General features: G+C 39.9%; 1 long non-coding RNA gene across 1 annotated transcript; it reads right to left on the bottom strand.

Annotated features, from left to right (window-relative positions):
* Positions 1 to 7,758: 7,758 nt before the first annotated feature.
* On the bottom strand, positions 7,759 to 16,964 carry LOC122913976. Its single transcript, XR_006385758.1, has 3 exons — positions 16,702 to 16,964; positions 13,789 to 13,872; positions 7,759 to 7,821 (listed from the first exon to the last, which is right to left on the bottom strand). It is a non-coding gene; the product is annotated as an uncharacterized LOC122913976 (long non-coding RNA).
* Between the last annotated feature and the right edge of the window lie 1,530 nt (positions 16,965 to 18,494).

The following is an 18,494-nucleotide window of genomic DNA, read 5'->3' on the forward strand; positions in this document are numbered from 1 at the left end:
CAAACCCCTATGTCTTCATAAATTTATTGTTTGTCTAAAAGATGTCAAAGCTTCCTGTGCTGGTCACTTCTTTGGGTGTTGATTATCTTGTGAAGCCACCCGTCTTATAGTAAAAATTCAGTGAAATTTATATGCTGACCTGTTACTCTGTCCGTTTAATTTTCACACCAAACCAGTGACCCAAAGAGGGCGGAGGAAAACTTTTTTCCTTCCTGACACCGAAAAAGCACAATATTTGTGTTTTCCCAGCCTCCATTGTGTTTGGGTGTGGCCATGGGACTGAGTTGTCTGGAATGGAATGAAGTCAGAGGGGGTGTGTCCATACCCTGGCCTCTCCCCTAAGGCCATGATATGGCTCCTCCATGCTCTCTTCTCTCTTCCTACTTGATGCAAACTAAAGAGGGAAGCAGCCTGGCTTTGACCATGAGGATGAGGACAATATCCTAACAGGGGTATGCTTAAAACTTCTATGTAACATGGGCCCCTTTGATAGTCTAATGAAGCCCTTAGACTTCTTCTGAAGATAATGTTTTAAAATATGTAAAATGTATAGAATTATAACAAAAATTAATTCTGTTGAAGTACAGTTATAGACATTTTATTTTATTTTTAAAGATTTTATTTATTTATTTGACAGAGAGAGATCACAAGTAGGCAGAGAGGCAGGCAGAGAGAGGAAGGGAAGCAGGCTCCCTGCTGAGCAGAGAGCCCGATGTGGGACTCGATCCCAGGACCCTGAGATCATGACCTGAGCTGAAGGCAGCGGCTTAACCCACTGAGCCACCCAGGCGCCCCAGTTATAGACTTTTTAAATAATCTTATTTATTATATAGTTGTATAGCAAGTCTTTACTAACACACCAAATATTTAGTAACCAAATCTGATATTTTATAATAGTTCTAAAATGACGTTAAGTGTGAGTGATATTTCCAGATTCTGTAATAACAGAGTTGTGATATGAAAATATCTGTGATTTCAATTGGTGACTGGGCCATAGGTACTGTTAGTGCTACTATGATTTGTTGTCATTATTTAAAATTAAAGAGATTACTAAATTTCATTCAGAAGCTAGTGAACATAAAGATATAATTTGTTTTCCTATTAGAGTTTACAGACTTCTTAAATTCTCTCTATAGGACCATTTGGGTATCCATTTGCCTTAGGTTAAGACCACTGGCAATGAAAGACAGAGCTTTCGTGATAACTGCCTGGCTTCCCAGATGATCTCAAGGAGCAGAATCTGCTTGAACAATTACATGAGAGAGAAACGAACTGTATCCTGTTTGAGTTATCATATTTTGGGAGTTATTTTTTCCCCAGCAGTTCAGCCTGCCTACATCTACTATTAAGTATCTTTTCCATTTACAGTCTTTTTTCCATCATTACAATTGCTATCTGGTAAAGTTATTGCTGAGGTATTCCTTAGGAATCGTAATAGCTCTTCTTTTGTAACTTTGAGGTATAGCTTGTATGCAATATGTTCATTCATTCTAAGTGAACAGTTTTATGAGCATTAGCAAATGTATACACTTGTATATAAGTCAGAGAAAGAAAAATACCATGATTTCACTCATATGTGGAATTTAAGTAACAAAACAGATGAAGCCCTTAGACTTCTTCTGAAGATAATGTTTTTATCTTCTGAAGATAATGTTTTTAAATACATAAAATGTATAGAATTATAACAAAAATTAATTCTGTTGAAGTACAATTATAGATATTTTAAATAATCTAATTTATTATATAGCAATATATATGTCTTTACTAACACACTGAATATTTAGTAACCAAATCTAATATTTTATAATAGTTTTTATGATGAACATAGGGGAAGGGAAGGAAAGAATAAAATAAGATGAAAGTAGGTAAACCATAAGAGCTGCTGGACTCTAGAAATCAAACTGAGGGTTGCAGAAGGGGAGGTTGCTGGGGGGATGGGGTAACTGGGTGATGGGCATTAAGGAGGGCACTTGATGGATGGAATGAGCACTGGATGTTATATGCAACTGATGAATCACTAAATTCTACCTCTGAAACTAATAAAAAAATGAATCAATATGCAAAATTTTACTATTACCCCCCAAATGCCGTTGTGCTATTTCCCAGTCAGTTCCATTTCCTCATTGCTCCCACCTATTATACTTTGCTATTTTTTGTAGTGCTTTCTTTTTTTTTTCCCAGTACACATCCAGAACAAAGATAATTAGAAGTGGCCATACTGAGCAGCTCTGGCTTGTTCCCATTGTTAATTTTAAAATTCTCTATATTTGGTTCAACATATAATGTTTGATGTATTATAGTTACTGTTTTTAATGCTTTCTATTAGATTAAGGATAATCTCTTCTCTGAAGAAGGAAAACTGTCACAATTTGCAGATAACAAGAATTTATATACAGAAAACACTAAAGACTCCACCAAAAAACTATAAGAACTAAGTAAAGTTTCAGGATACAAAACTAAATACAGAAATCTGTTATATTTTCCTACACTAATAATAAAGTAACCAAAAAAGAAACTGAAACAATCCTATTTACAAATGCATCGAAAGAATAAAGCAATCTGAGGGTTTTGAAGGGGTGGGGGGTGGGAGTTTGGGGTACCAGGTGGTGGGTATTATAGAGGGCACAGATTGCATGGAGCACTGGGTTTGGTGCAAAAATAATGAATACTGTTATGCTGAAAATAAATTAAAAATAAATTTAAAAAAAGAATAAAGCACCTATGGATAAATTTAGACAAGGAGTGAAAGGCCTGTACTCTGAAGACCATAAGGCACTGATGAAAGAAACTGAAGATGACACAACCAAATGGAAGGATATACCATGTTCATAGATTGGAAAGGTTAATATCATTAAAATGCCCATACTACATGAAGCATTTTATAGATTCAATGCAATTCCTACCAATACCAATAGTACTCTTCACAGAACTAGAATAATCCTAAATTTATATGGAATGGCAGAAACCCTGAACAGTCAAAGCAATCTTGAGAAAGAAGAACAAAGCTTAAGGTGTCATAACCCCAGTTTCAAGCACTTTTACAAGGGTATCGTAATCAAAACCATATGCTATTGACACAAAAACATGTGCACAGATCAATGGAACAAAGAGCCCAGAAATGAACCTATTCTTATGTGGTCAATTCATGAAAAAGGAGGCAAGAATTTACAATGAGAAAAGGACAGTTCTTAGATAGCTGGACAGAATGACACTGGACCACTTTCTTTATTTACAAAAATAAACTCAAAATGGTTTAAAGACATGTCTGAACTCATAATAGAAAACATAGGCAGTAATCTCTTGGACATTGGCCTTAGCAACATTTTTCTAGATATGTCTCTCAGGCAAGGGAAACAAAAGCAAAAATAAACTATTGGGATTGCACCAAAATACAAAGTTTTTGAATATTGAAAGAAACCATCAAGAAAACAAAAATGGCAGCCTACTGGATATGAGAAAATATTTGCAAAGGATAGTATCCAATAAGGAGTTAATGTACAAAACATATAAAGAAATCATACAATACCAAAACACCCTTAATAATCTGATTAAAAATGGGCAGAGGATCTGAATAGACACTTTCTCCAAAGAAGACATACAGATGGCCAATAGATATATAAAGAGATGCTTGACATCACTAATTATTAACAAAATGCAAATCAAAGCCACAATGAGATATCACCTTACACCTGTCAGAATTGTTAGTATCAACAAGAAATACCAAGTGTTGGTAAGGACATAGAGAAAAGGGAAATCTCTTACACTGTTGTAGGGGACATAAATTGATGCAGTAACTCTACAAAGCACTATGATGATTACTCAAAAATTAAAAATAAAAATTACCATTTGATCTAATAATTCTGCCACTGGGTATTTACATGAATCAAATATAGACACTAATTGAAAAAATATAAGCACCACTACATTTATTGTAAGATCATTTACAATAGCCAAAACATGGAAGAAACCAAGGCATCCATTGAAAGATGAATGGATAAAGAAGAGACACGAATATTATTTGACTATAAAAAAAATGAGATCTTACCATTCATGACAATATGGATAGACCTAGAAGGCACTGTCCTAAGTGAAATAAGTCACACAGAGAAAGACAAATACCATGTATTTGCACTTATATATGGAATCTAAAAAACAAAGGAAATGAACAAACAAAAGAAACAAAATTATAAATACAGAGGAGAAACTGGGAATCACCAGAGGGGAGTAATATGTGGGATGTGTGTGTGTGTGTGTGTGTGTAATAGAAGAATGGGTTTATGTAGTCCAAACTTCCAGTTATAAAATGAACAGGTCCCAAGGATGTTGAGTAGAGGATAGGGATTATCAATAATGTAATAACTTTGTACGGTGACAGAAGGTTACCTATTCTTTTAGTGGGGGGCACTGTGTAATATACATGATTATTGAAGAGCTATGTTGTACATGTGAAACTAATATAAAATTTTATGTCCTGTATACTTCAGTTAAAAAAGGAAGCTATCTTGTAAAAAACAGTTTGCTAAGTGTTCAATGGAGATTGAATTAGTGGAAATCGAATTGTCACAGGCTTTTTTGCTATTGACGTGGCTATATGTCTCTCCTTTATCTTTATATGCTTTCTAAAGCTAGAGCACCTTACCTTGCTCACTTAAACCCAACTGGGTCATAATATATACTGCATTTTTATACATAAGTCTGTGATACTCTTGACGAGTATACTGGTGAGTATAATAAAGTTTGAAAGTGTTATGATAGGTTTTTTTTTCCTTCCGAAGTTGTGTATACCTGTGTACTAAGTCCAAGCAATCCAGTCTGAGTACATCAGAAGACTCTTCAGTCAGGTCCATAAAAAAAAAATCAGTTGTAAAATTTTATTTCAGTTTCCTGTATATCTGTTTCTGTCACTGCAGGGAATTAGATGGACTATACTATGTATTGTTATGGAATGGTTAAGACATATGCAGTGGATTGTAATGTGGGTCATTAGGCAGAGGTCAGAAGCAACTTAGGACATTCGCATACAACATGGACGGTTGCTTAACACACCAGTAAGTGAAGAAAGAAATAGTATTTACCACAAGAATTTTTTATGTAAATTAAAAGCATACACATAAAATATAGTACAAGGGGGCACCTGGGTGGCTCAGAGGGTTAAAGCCTCTGCCTTCGGCTCAGGTCATGATCCCAGGGTCCTGGGATTGAGCCTTGCATTGGGCTCTCTTGCTCAGCACAGAGCCTGCTTCCCTTCCTCTCTCTCTGCCTGCCTCTCTGCCTACTTGTGATCTCTGTCAAATAAATAAATAAATAAAATCTTTAAAAAATAATAAATAAAAAAAATACAGTACAGGGATACTCACATATCCAAGGACAAAAATCAAAAATACCTTCCTGCTTTTTGATGTTATATGACACAGCCTACTTCCTACCTGGGATGCCTTGCCCTGTACCAATCCAAACTTGATAGGCAGTCAGTCCCTAGTTTAGGACCCAGCTCTACAGAAATCTTTCTAGCATAGTTCTAGACCATACTGATCTCTCCCACATTCCAAATTCCTGTGACATATTTATACATTTTCTACCCTGTCAATGTCCTACATGAAACAAGGCAAAAAAATATGATCAGTTGTGAGCAGGTATTTTCACATCTTTCTCCAACTGGATGTTAGGTGGAGTGACTGTCTATATGCTTGTTCCCCATGGAGCTCTGGGTACTTTGGATCACTGGTTATTAGAAAAATATCTTATTTTCAGGGTGCCTGGGTGGCTCAGTGGGTTAGAGTCTCTTCCTTCGGCTCAGGTCATGATCCTGGGGTCCTGGGATCAAGCCCCACATTGGGCTCTCTGCTCAGCAGGGAGCCTGCTTCCCCCTCTCTCTCTGCCTGCCTCTCTGCCTACTTGTGATCTCTGTCAAATAAATAAATAAATAATCTTAAAAAAAAATCTTATTTTCATGCCATGTCAGGACAACTAGCCTCTTGTCACGAAGACAGGCTCTTTCAAACATTTTTGTTTACTACATTTTTCTTCTGAACTTTCCCCTTTTCTCTTCCTTTCTCTTCCTTGAAAAAAGATTTTGGCATGGACACAGTCTTTCTAATTCCTTTTGCTTTGCTTCTTCCTCTCCCCTACTCACCACAGGCAAGATTAGAGACAGTGAAGTCTTTATAGTTTTGCTTAACCACCTGTTTCAATGACTTCTTCATCTGGGTAAGTGGAAAAGCACCTGTGTTCTTAACAGTCTCTTGTGGCTGTACAAAACTTATTTTTTCTTGTCCCTGAAGACGTTTATTTTCATCTATCTGTATTCACTGCCACCTGGTTTATGACTATCCTAGGGCATAAATTTGAAAAGCCAATAAAGAGTAGTTGGACAGTGACAGAAGGCTACTGGCTCTGCTCACTGGGTGGGTCCCAGAGAATCACCCAGAAAATCTTTGAGACTCCTGCATCTCTCCCTATATTTTACCAGAAATCACTGGGGTAGAAATTTCTTAGTTTTAAGACATGTCAGTCCTTGTGGTCATAGTGTAAAAATACCCCAGTGGCTCTACGGTATGGATAGCTGTTGCTCTGAAAACCTGGGGTCTGAAAAGAACCCCACTTAGGACACATAGTGGCTGAACACCAGGCAGGGAAATGGTGGGTGGTTGAGAGATTTCTACTGGTTTGAAAAAGATATAAAACAGGAAGGACTATCTGCTCTGTAGGATAGGGGAAGGGGGGATGAATCCCAACTCTGCTGAGGGGGTTTCAGGCCCTTCCCACCTAACCCCTTCGGTTTTGGTTTGGTTATGTGACTATTACTCTAGCTCTGAAACAGAACTCCAACTTCATCTGTCTCTTTATGCCTCAACTCTGCGCCAATTCCTAAGATTTGGTTTTGAAGATCCCAACTGACTTATACTCAGCCAACTTTCAGCCGCACAGCCTCTCCAGCTGCCCGAACTGAAAGACAAGTTATTTACTTATTTCCAAACTGTCCTCTACCATGACTTTGGAAAACAAACAATAAAAATCTGCATAATTGTCATGGTAATTGAAACTGTCTAGAATGTTTCAAATGCTTCCTCTCAATTTCTGTATGTATCTGGAGGAGGACCAGTAAAAGAGGTCAGTGGGCTGGCGTGTGGACTGAATGTGTATTTCTGCGGACCGTACTTTGAGAATCGCTGCTGTAAAGGAAAGGCTGTGCAAAAAATGAGGTGGTAGAAATACACCATAGGTCCGGTGGTTACAGTAGAAAAGTCTTCATAAGGGAGCATGAGAAGCCAGGACAGAGTTTATCTGAGCATTCTGATATTCTGATATTGCCTTTGCATGTTACAGGTCTTTGGCATAAAGGCAAAAGCAACACTTACTATATTTATAATCCAGGTATGTGAATGATAATGGAGAATTAAATCATTAAAATATACAATGTACATGATACATTAATGCACTCATTTATTTACCCAACATTTGTTTTATAACTATATTTTAGGTGCTAGTGATTCAAACATGAATAATAAAACATTATCGTTGATCTTTAGAAGATCATAATCTTACCCCTGGGGATAAAAATATATGTTTATAAAAAATTAAAAATTAAAAAAATAAAGAAGTTCATAATCTTGTTTTCCCAAGGTTATAATCTTTATGGCACTAACAGACTTTTTCCTAGACCATCTCATCCTACCCAGGGGTTTATTTGCCTTCCTGGGCACCGTATTCCTACATCTAAACATTCCCCGAGGACAACATATCCTTCTGGTGACTCACCTTTCAGGTGTCAGATCCAGAATGGAGATGTGCCACTCTTGGTTCTTGATCCAGGAATATGGTCTAAGTAGAAGAAGCAGTTACAGAATAGAAAGATTAATTGGTCATTATGCTCCCCTAAGAGTTGCTTTATGCAAAAATTGCTATTACACTATCTCTTTTGTTTGTATTTACTATTTTCCCATTCTTCCGCCTTCACCCTTTTTGTGTTGTTATGTTTCAGATGTATCTTTTGAATAGCTTAAGAAGGGATTTAAATTTTTAAAAAAATATTAAAAAAAATATTGACAGAGAGAGAGATCACAAGTAGGCAGAGAGAGAGAGAGAGGAGGAAGGAGGCTCCCTGGTGAGCAGAGCGCCAGATGTGGGACTCTATTCCAAGACCCCGAGATCATGACCTGAGCCCAAGGCAGAGGCTTTAACCCACTGAGCCACCCAGGTGCCCAGGATTTAAATTTTTTAAAATTCTAATCTACAAATCACTAATATTTAACATTAAGGAGACTTGAGCTCAGGACCCTGGGATTGTGACCTGAGCCAAAGCCAGACGCTTAACCAACTGAGCCACTCAGGTGCGCCACTCATTTCCTTTTTTTAAAAAAACGTGTTTCCTTTGTTACATTTTTTCCTTTTCTGGTTTAAAATGAGATATTTCTTTATAAGCTGTTCTTAATTAAAAAAAATAAGTAAGCTTACATTTCTACTTTAAAAGGTGCATCTAGAATTTCCTAGCATGTAAGGTTTTCCTATTGCTACCCAGTTATCACTCAGATCAGTATTAGTTTGCTAGAGCTACCATAGCAAAATACTACAGACTGAGTGGTATAAACATCAGAAATATATTTTCTCACAGTTCCGGAGGCTGTAAATTCAAGGTCAAAACGTCAGCAAGTGCGGCTTCTTCTCTGGGCCCTCTCCTTGGCTTGCAAATGGTCCCCTCTTTGCTGTGTCCCCACATGTTCTCCTCTGTTCATGCGCCTCTCTGGCGTCTCTTCCTTTTCCTATGAGGGCAGCAGTTCTATTGGGTTAGGACCCTACACAAAAGGCCTCCTCTTAACTTAATAACCTCTTTAGAGACCTCATTTCTAAATATGGTTGTATACTGAACTACTGGGGGTTGGGACTTCAACATAAGGATTTGGGTGGAACACAATTCTGCCTATTACCCATGTTAGTATTGTCTGGAATCTCGGTCATTTACAGGTTCACATCCCAGCTCTACCACTTCCTGGCTCTGTGACAAATAGCAAGTTATTTAACTTCTCTGTGCTTCAGTATTATCAGTTTCCAGGTATATAGCTCACAGGGTTGTGAGGAAAATTAAATGAATATATGTATCATATTTAGAACTGTGCTTCTGTGTGTGTGTGTGTGTGTGTGTGTGTGTGTGTTATGATTTTATTTGAAAGGGGCGCCTGGGTGGCTCAGTGGGTTAAAGCCTCTGGCTTGGGTTCAGTTCATGATCTCAGGGTCCTGGGATGGAGCCCCACATAAGGCTCTCTGCTCAGCAGGGAGCCTGCTTCCCTTCCTCTCTCTCTGCCTGCCTCTCTGCCTACTTGTGATCTCTGTCTGTCAAATAAATAAATAAAATCTTAAAAAAAAAAGATTTTATTTGAAAAAGAAAGAAAGAAAAGCAGAGGGAGAGGGAGAAGCAGACTCCCTGCTGAGCAGGGTGCCTGATGCAGGACTCAATCCCATACCCCAGGACCATGACTTGAGCCAAAGGCAGATGCTCAGCCAGCTGAGCCACCCAGGCGTCCTAGAACTGTGTTTTGCATTCAGTCTAATTCTAAGGTCAGCAATTATCAACTACAACCATTACTACCGGTAGGACTAATCTTTATGCTTAAGAGTTAGGTTTTACATATTACGTATTAGCTCACAATTAGAGCAATATTGTTGTGTTCCTGGTTTCTTCAACAACATTTCTAAAATCTACTCCTATCTTACTAAATTGATTTCTCATCTTGTTGTGAAATCTTTAGTGTTTTCAGAAAGGGCCAACAGAAAACTGAAAAGGTTTTGTTTTGCCTCCACAAACAGTTAAGTTTATGCGATATAGCATTATGAGATGAAAAATATTTGTCTTACAGCTTTGAAGACACTGTTCTATTTTCTTCTTGCATCTAATGTGGCTGACGAAATATCAGATATCAAAGTTAATATCCTTCTGGAAGTTTTTAAAATATTCTCTTCATCCTTGGTCTTATGAAATTTATGCAAATCTTTTTATCTTGCTTGGCACTTTTAATGGCTCATGACCCTTTAAATCTGAGAACTCATATCTACTAACTTCTACCATTTTGATCTCATTTTTTCTTTTATTCTATATTCTGGATGAATTCTTGAGTTAATATTTCGTCTCACCCAGTGTATTGTTCTCATTTTGATTTTTAGTGTGTCCTTCAGGTTTTTCCTTTATTTCATCTATCACACATTTCGTTTACCGAACGTCTAACTCACTCTACATATGGCTGCAGTATCTTCTCATGTCATTCCAGAAATGAATTAGATTTTAGGTCCTATGTAACTTAATGTTTCCTTAACATGCAAATTTCTTCTCATTGTTGTGCTTGAAGCTTTCTCTTTCGAGTATTCACTTTTTTCAAATGGTAAGTTTTGTTATGGGCTCATCTTTGGATTTGAAATTCACTACTGGCCTACTTATAGAGACTTACCTTACTTTATTGCACTTTGCAGATACGGCATTTTTGTTTTGTTTTACAAATTGATGGCTTGTAGCAACCCTGCATCAAGCAGTCTATTGATGCTATTTTTTTTTTCAATAGCATTTGTACCCATCTTGTGTCCCTGTCACATTTTGATAATTCTTGCTATATTTCAAACTTTCTCATTATCATATTTGTTACAGTAATCCATGATCAGTGATTATGATTCATGGGAAAATTAGCAATAAATTATTTTTAAATTAAAGTATACACATTAGTTTTTTTTTTTTAAGATTTTATTTGTTTATTTGACAGAGAGAAATCACAAGTAGATGGAGAGGCAGGCAGAGAGAGAGAGAGGGAAGCAGGCTCCCTGCTGAGCAGAGAGCCCGATGCGGGACTCCATCCCAGGACCCTGAGATCATGACCTGAGCCGAAGGCAGCGGCTTAACCCACTGAGTCACCCAGGTGCCCCTATACACATTAGGTTTTAGACATAATTCTATTGCACACTTAGGAGAGTACAATCTGCTCAGGGCTCTCTCCTGATTCTGGCACATGAAACTTTTGTGGCCGTCCAGACCCGAATGCATCTTGGATTGGAGTTTTCAAGTTTAATCTCCTCCTTTCTAATATTAGTCTTTGGATTTTCTCACATTCTCTGTTTTGTAAAAGGAAATTCTTCTTCCTCTCTGTTATGGTAATGAAGTTTTATAAATCTCCTTTCAGACATTTCTGTGGACTTACAAAATAATCCATAGCGTGTGTGCCAAGTCCACCATTTTGAATAAATTCCCCAAACTTTTCTTATTTACCGTCATTTCCTACTTTCTACTGTTACCATCTTGTTATTCCTTTATACTGTGAGTCACTGGTTTATCTTTTATCACTAGATACTGATAAACACAAGTTTCCGAAAGACTGGCTTTAGAATTGGACAAGTTTTTCCCTTTCTACTCAATAGGCAGAATTTAGTCATCTAGAAAGTGGGATATTAACAGTATGAGTTTCTTAGGGTTTGTGAGGATTGTGTAAAAACATACGCAGGCACTTGGTAGTGCCTTTAATCTGTTTCTTTTACTATTTGTTTCAGGAGAAATATGTGAAATAAAACCATTCAGTCTCCATACAAACTCACTCTTTATGTCTACCTTTACTTATTTCAAGAAGATTCACAGCAAAAGACAGAAGTACTATCATGTAAACCATTGCCTATCAGAGTATCCAGAAAAAATTTTTTGGGGTATCAATCACAGATTCTAGGACTTAGGACTGTTGAATTTGCTAATTTTCTATGGTACATAATGACTTTTACAACTGTATCTGCAATCTCTATTCATTATTCTCCAGAGGCAAGTTGACCTTACAAAAACACATTATCCAGGACTCTTCCAGTTCTAGTTTCCAACTTATGCTAGTAGTTTCCATGACAGCTGAAGGAACGGGAGAAAGGAAACTGAATGACTCATCTGGGGGTCAAATAAGGTAAGCCAACTCGCTAAGCCTCTAGGGTCTACTATCCTCTTTCCGTGGATCTACTCTCAGATGATCCTTTGCACACTGTAGTCCCAAGAAGTTTAAGACATACATGGTCTTCAGTGTTCAAGATGTCTCAATGAGAGATCCAGAATTTATAGGTCACAGAAAAAAACCACCACACAGAACAATCCCAAAAGACTCCGCTAGGAGCAACCCCTTGTGCGCGGGGGAGAGTGCGTTCACGGATGAGGAAGACCCGGAGACAGAGAACCACATGGTTGACAGGTCCACTAGCATGATAGGCATGGTAAGTGCAGGTCTCTAGGAAAAGTGGGCCTCTCTTACTAGAAGGGGGAAGATTGGTCAGGGCAGAAACAACAGATGCTTTAATACAGAAGGGAATACAGGTGTGCCTGGGTGGCTCAGTGGGTTAAAGCCTCTCCCTTCGGCTCGGGTCATGATCCCAGGGTCCTGGGATCCAGCCCAGCATCTGCTTGGCAGGGAGCCTGCTTCCCCCTACCTCTCTGCCTGCCTTTCTGACTGCTTGTGATCCCTGTCCCCTCAAATAAATAATAAAATCATTAAAAAAAAAAAAAGAAGGGAATACAGTTGAAGGCAGGTAAGAGAAGGAGTCATATATCCTGTCATGAATCCTCTACCTCTAGGGAAGCTCTATCTGAAAGTCTGCTTTATCCCCATGAGTCATAGAAGTTACTTATTTAATCACTCATTCCTGTACTTAGTCCCAGGGCCTGCAGCTGCCGACTTGGAAACAGCTGGAAATCCATGGATGGTCTCTCAGCTCTGACGGTCTGGGATTGTTTCTAAGTGATAAAGGTAGGGGTGCCTGGGTGGCTCATATCCGCTAAGCAACTGCTTTTAGCTCAGGTCGTGATCCCAGAGTCCCACATTATGGGACTAATGGAGTCCCAGATTAGGCTCCCTGCTCGGTGGGGAGTCTCCTTCTCCCTCTGCCCCTTACCCTACTCTCATGCTTTCTCTCCTGCCCTCTCCCTCAAATAAATAAATAAAGTGGCTCAGTGGGTTAAAGCCTCTGCCTTCGGCTCGGGTCATGATCCCAGGGTCCTGGGATCGAGTCCCACATCGGGCTCTCTGCTCAGCGGGGAGCCTGCTTCCTCCTCTCTCTCTGCCTGCCTCTCTGCCTACTTGTGAGCTCTCTGTCAAATAAATAAATAAAATCTTTAAAAAAAAAAAGTGATATTCCCTGCCCTTGTGAAATATGTGATTTTAGTTTCCATGTTACCTATGTTGTCAGACACATACAGAATTATTTTTTCTTTAAAGATTTTATTTATTTATCTTACAGAGAGAGTGAGGGAGCATGTGCAGGGTGGAGGAGGCAGAGGGAGAGGGAGAAGCAGACTCCTTGCTGAGCAGGGAGCCCAAAGTAGGACTCAGTCCCAGGACATTGGGATCATGACTGAGCTGAAGGCAGATGCTTAACTGACTGAGCCAACCTGGTGCCCCTAGAATTTCTAATACAGTGTTAATTACAGCCATATGAAAATTGTGCCATCAGTGCACCGGAGAGGCAGTGGTTGAGTATGGCTTTACAGATCTGGGACTTGGAGGACTGTTCTCTTTAATTAGAGAAGGCTAGGAAGGGGTTTCTTCCCATTAAAAAGGAACAGCTTGGACAATAGACTTAAAGCAGGAATATAAAGTCAGTAGATCCTTACCTGGTTCTGGAAGTGGGAAACCCATCAAAGGGACACTTTCAGAGCCTAATTTAGTATGACACATAGAAGTTTAGGCTATGCAGGCAGACCCCCTGGTTTCACTTCCAAGTTATTTCTATACAAGTTTATCTCTTTAGTTGTATTATAGATACTTTCTGGTCAGAGACCAAATCTTATCCTACCTTAGTTTTCCACGTGTGCCAAGCCCTTTCCAGGAGCCGCTTGGATCAGTATCATTGTTCGTGTTCCAAAAGAGCAAATCTTTCCTGGCAACACAAAGATACAACTATTAACATATGTCCCTCTGTTCTCTTCTAAAGCTTCAGTCATCATTAGGTAATAATGAAAACTACAGTCTTTGTCCCTAATTTTATTTCCGAGTCACAACATGGAAATATTTTGTGATACACATCTTATTGGGCTTTTGCAGACTTGGTGCATGTTGGAGTCTTTCCGTAATAATCATGGATATGTTCTCCTGAGAGAGAATACATCCTTACTACAGGCCATGCCATTCTACACACACATAGCTCTATAATTACAAATGGGTGGCATTAGCCACTCTTACATCTAGCTTTCTCCCTGGCCAATCTAAGCGGAGTCTTTTGTTCAACACATACAGATTGAACCAATGCATTCTGGGAATTCTGTAGCTGTTGGGGATGAAACACCTGGTGGGCAACTCGAGACCCTCCCAGTCAGGGAGCTTAGACTCCAGCATTCAGTAGAACAGGTAAGATCACAGGTAAAACCAACTTAATGAGATTATCTTGGATACCGACACTTAGACACGTGAAAAGGGAGCACAATACAGTAATTAACTAACAGAGAGATGGAGGGACCTGCATCTAGATTGTGTGGTCACGTCTTAGGAGACACTTGCCCTGAGGCTGTAGAATCCATGGAAAGATACTAAGGTAGTATTTAGGTAGGTAACATGGAAACTAAATTACACATTTCACAATGGCAGGGAATATCACTTCTTTTTTTAAGATTTTATTTATTTATTTGAGGGAGAGGGCAGGAGAGAAAGCATGAGAGTAGGGTAAGGGGCAGAAGGAGAAGGAGACTCCCCACCGAGCAGGGAGCCTAAAGTGGGACTTGATCCCAGCCCTCTGGGATCACTATCTAAGGGTGTGACATAATCCAGTTTGCAGTTTCCAAAGATCAGTCTGGCTGCTGGGTAGAGAATGCTTTGCAGACGTTTCAAGATTTTAAGCAGAAAGACCCATTTGTTTCCTATCTGCAGGAGAGAGGCTCTACAGCCTGAACCAGGAAGGAGAGAAGAGACAGGTTGTCCATATACAACAAAATACGGCAGGACTTGGTGAGGAGAGCAACGGATGAATAAAGGATAGCTTCTGGCTACTGTCTGGGTCTTGCTAACGTTTTTTGAATTGGAGAAGACTAGGGACAAATGTGTTTGGAATGTAAATCAAGAATTCTACTTTCAGCATGGTGAGTTTGAGATACTACCTAGGCAGGAAATAGAGAGTTAAGTAGGCCATTGGATATAGACCAGAGTTGGAGGCAAATATTTAGACGTCACTGAAACTATAGGCAGGACTTAAAGCAAAGGGTTGGTATCGCCTGGAATGAGATTATAACGCAAAACAGGTGAATAGGCTTGAACTCCAGGGTATTCCGAATGTAGAGGCCAAGTAGCAGAGGTAGAATGGCCAAAGGAGAGGGGGCAGAAGTCTCTAGGCAGGCAAGAGGAGAACACGGAAAGAGTCATGTCACACAACGCGAAGTGAGGGTCTGGAAAAAGAAGGCGTATTCCACTTAAATGCCACCAAGAGGCTGATTTGGATGAACACAGACAAGTGGCCATTATCTCTGACAGCACAAAGGTGACCTTAACAGGAGCAGTGGAGAACATAAGTCAACAGAGTAGGAGGCAGTGAGCACAGCGAATACAGAATCCCACTGTCAAGGTTTTGTTCCAAGGGGAGAAGACGCGTGACAGTAACTGAAAAGAAATGTAATATCAGGGATCTACAGTTTTTAATATATATGTTTTAAAATTTGTGTTCACTTTTTTGAAGATGTAAAGTATTATTAGAGCACGGTCCTGTTTCCCGAGGAAATGACCCAGTAAAAAGGAGTAGACTGATGACTCTAACAGTTACCAGCTTCCTTTTTCTCAGCTACAAACTCACCCCTCAGTATCTTCTCTGCAATAACGGACCCGATTTTCTCTTGTCTCTCCTGCACATTGTCAGACTTTCTCAGTAGAGGGCGCTGGAGGGACATTACAGGAGGAAGGACTTAGGCTGCTATTTCCAGCGGCTCTGCGGTGGGTTGGTGTTGTGGGTATGGGGCTATCTGGTGGAGCTCCCCAGTCTTGTTCTCAGAACCTGTCCATCATTTGGTGACCTCGCAGCCTCCTCTCGGACTAGCGATGATCTTCCCGGGCCTTTGCAACAAGGAAAACAAAGCTTCCTGCCTACGATGGCCTCCTGTTTGCATGGGCAATCCATTCCTTGGCAGGTCTCCTGCAAAGTTTGCCCAAGTCCAGGTCCCTGCCTGCTCTGCCTGCCCGTGCCCCTACTTGCCAATCACCTGCACCCTGCACGCACCACAGGGGGTGATTTTTGCTTGCCCAGCAACTGCACACCAGCTGTGGCCTGGGCCAACCTTCACCCTCCGCTACTTTCACCAACAAGGTCTGACCCTCTGACCCACAAACATGGAGGGCCCCTTCCCTATTGCCCCTTCCCCGGATTCCCTCCCTCTACCCTAAGGATACCATATGGTTTCCTTATACATTACCATCACTCCTTCATCAAGGGTTTCATAATTCTATGAGACATCCTTGGTTTAGTTCACAGTGTGGTGCCTACCTTCCAACGGGGTCCAGAGTAATACAATGGCAAGAGATTATAACTGTAATAATTCAGCAGTAAATAGTACTTAGAATATACCAGTTTTTGAACATTCTCCTTGGCAAGATCCTCATAGCTGTAATTAAAAAACACTTACCTTCTGCCGTGAATTGTGTAAGACCGATGAATCACAGACCTGTACCCCCTGAACAAATAATACATTATATGTTAATTAAAACAAAACAAAACAAAAACAAAACCACTCACCTTCTCAGTTTCTTCTCAGTAATATTTCTTAACATCCTTGCTTCTTGGTAATAGTTTTCTTTGGAAATATTTACTTCTTTCTTTTAGGAATATTTATCCAACTGTAAGAATCCATCCTTCCCAAAAGGTTGGGTGCCGGGCATTTCCCCCTTTTACTCCTGTTAGAAGACCAGCTTGCATCTGCTGTGTGCACACTTGGCAATCATCTCAGACGGGAAAGGACCACCTTAAATGTCAAGGAGACATAGAGACAGTTACCTCTGCGTTTCTGATGATTCAGTTTTTGGAAGAACCAGAAGTGCTAACTTCTGAAGAGCTATTCTGAATGTTTTATCTGAGCCTACCCTTTCTTTTTTTATACATTACAAACCTATTTCTTTTTCTTTCCTTAAAAACTCTAGGTCGTATTCTAATTTTTGGTCTCTCTGTTCTGAAATTATAGCCCTCTGTGTGTCTTTTTCAAAAATCTGCCCCTTTCGCAAGACCTCCAGCGCCCCTGATCCGTTCTCACCGCGGGTGAAGAGTGTGGTCAGGGAAAGTCACTTCATAAGAGAACAACACATGCTCTGCCCGTTTCCGTGGTTTCACAACTTTCGTTCATTCGGATCTTAGCAACTACAGGAGTCTACAGTGACGCACAGGTTCAGGTAACTAGTCCCTCTCCCCCTTGCATTTTCTTCTTATTCTCCCGCTTCTTCTATTTTCTCCTTCCTCAACTGCCTTCTCATGGTAATTAGGATAAAATTCAAACTCCTTGCCATAGGCTACACAGGCCAGACAGAACCTAGCCCCTGCCTTCCCCTCTATCTTCTCCCTCCATGTTTCTTGGTTTGACAATACTCCAGGCATCATGATCTCCTGTTCCTTAAATAAACCCGGCTCCGTCATATCTCAGGGGTTTTGCAATTGTCATTTTTTTGGCCTCTACTTCCTCTCATGGATACCTCCTTTCCGGGAGTTCTATCTCCCTTGAAATGCCTTCCTCTCTGAGATGCCTTCTCTCCTTGCCTCCTGCATCGCATGAGACATCCCTGTCCATTAATTACGTCACATGCTTTATTGATACGACTTTAGCAGGTTGGAATTAGTTTATATCTTATCTTTTTTTATTAGAGTGTAAATTCCTTGATGGCAGAGAATTCATGTGCCTTTTGGTCACTTTATCTCTTAGGGACTAGATCAGTTCCTGGCACATGCTAGATAATATTTTTTGACCATCCGAATGTTTATTGGATACTAAACCGTGAACCATGGTTCATGGGCAAATAAGTAGAAAATTTATTATCCCTCACCCAAAGGAAACTGGATAAATGGATTATGTTTCTATTATAATTGTTCTTTCCTAGAAGTGGCAAGAGTAGGTCAGAGGCCCTGTGGTATCTGGAGCATGGCTTTGAGTGAAAAATTAAGAATAGGATGCCAAATTGTTTTATAGTAATTATACTGCATCTTTCTTTTTTTTTTTCCAATTTATTTATTTTCAGAAAAACAGTATTCATTATTTTTTCACCACACCCAGTGCTCCATGCAAGCCGTGCCCTCTACAATACCCACCACCTGGTACCCCAACCTCCCACCCCTCCGCCACTTCAAACCCCTCAGATTGTTTTTCAGAGTCCATAGTCTCTCATGGTTCACCACCCCTTCCAATTTACCCAAAAGCACATACCCTCCCCAATGTCCATAACCCTACCCCCCTTCTCCAACCCCCCTCCCCCCAGCAACCCACAGTTTGTTTCGTGAGATTAAGAGTCACTTATGGTTTGTCTCCCTCCCTATCCCATCTTGTTTCA

Source organism: Neovison vison, chromosome 7 (genome assembly GCF_020171115.1).
Source record: "Neovison vison isolate M4711 chromosome 7, ASM_NN_V1, whole genome shotgun sequence".
Taxonomy (NCBI): domain Eukaryota; kingdom Metazoa; phylum Chordata; class Mammalia; order Carnivora; family Mustelidae; genus Neogale; species Neogale vison.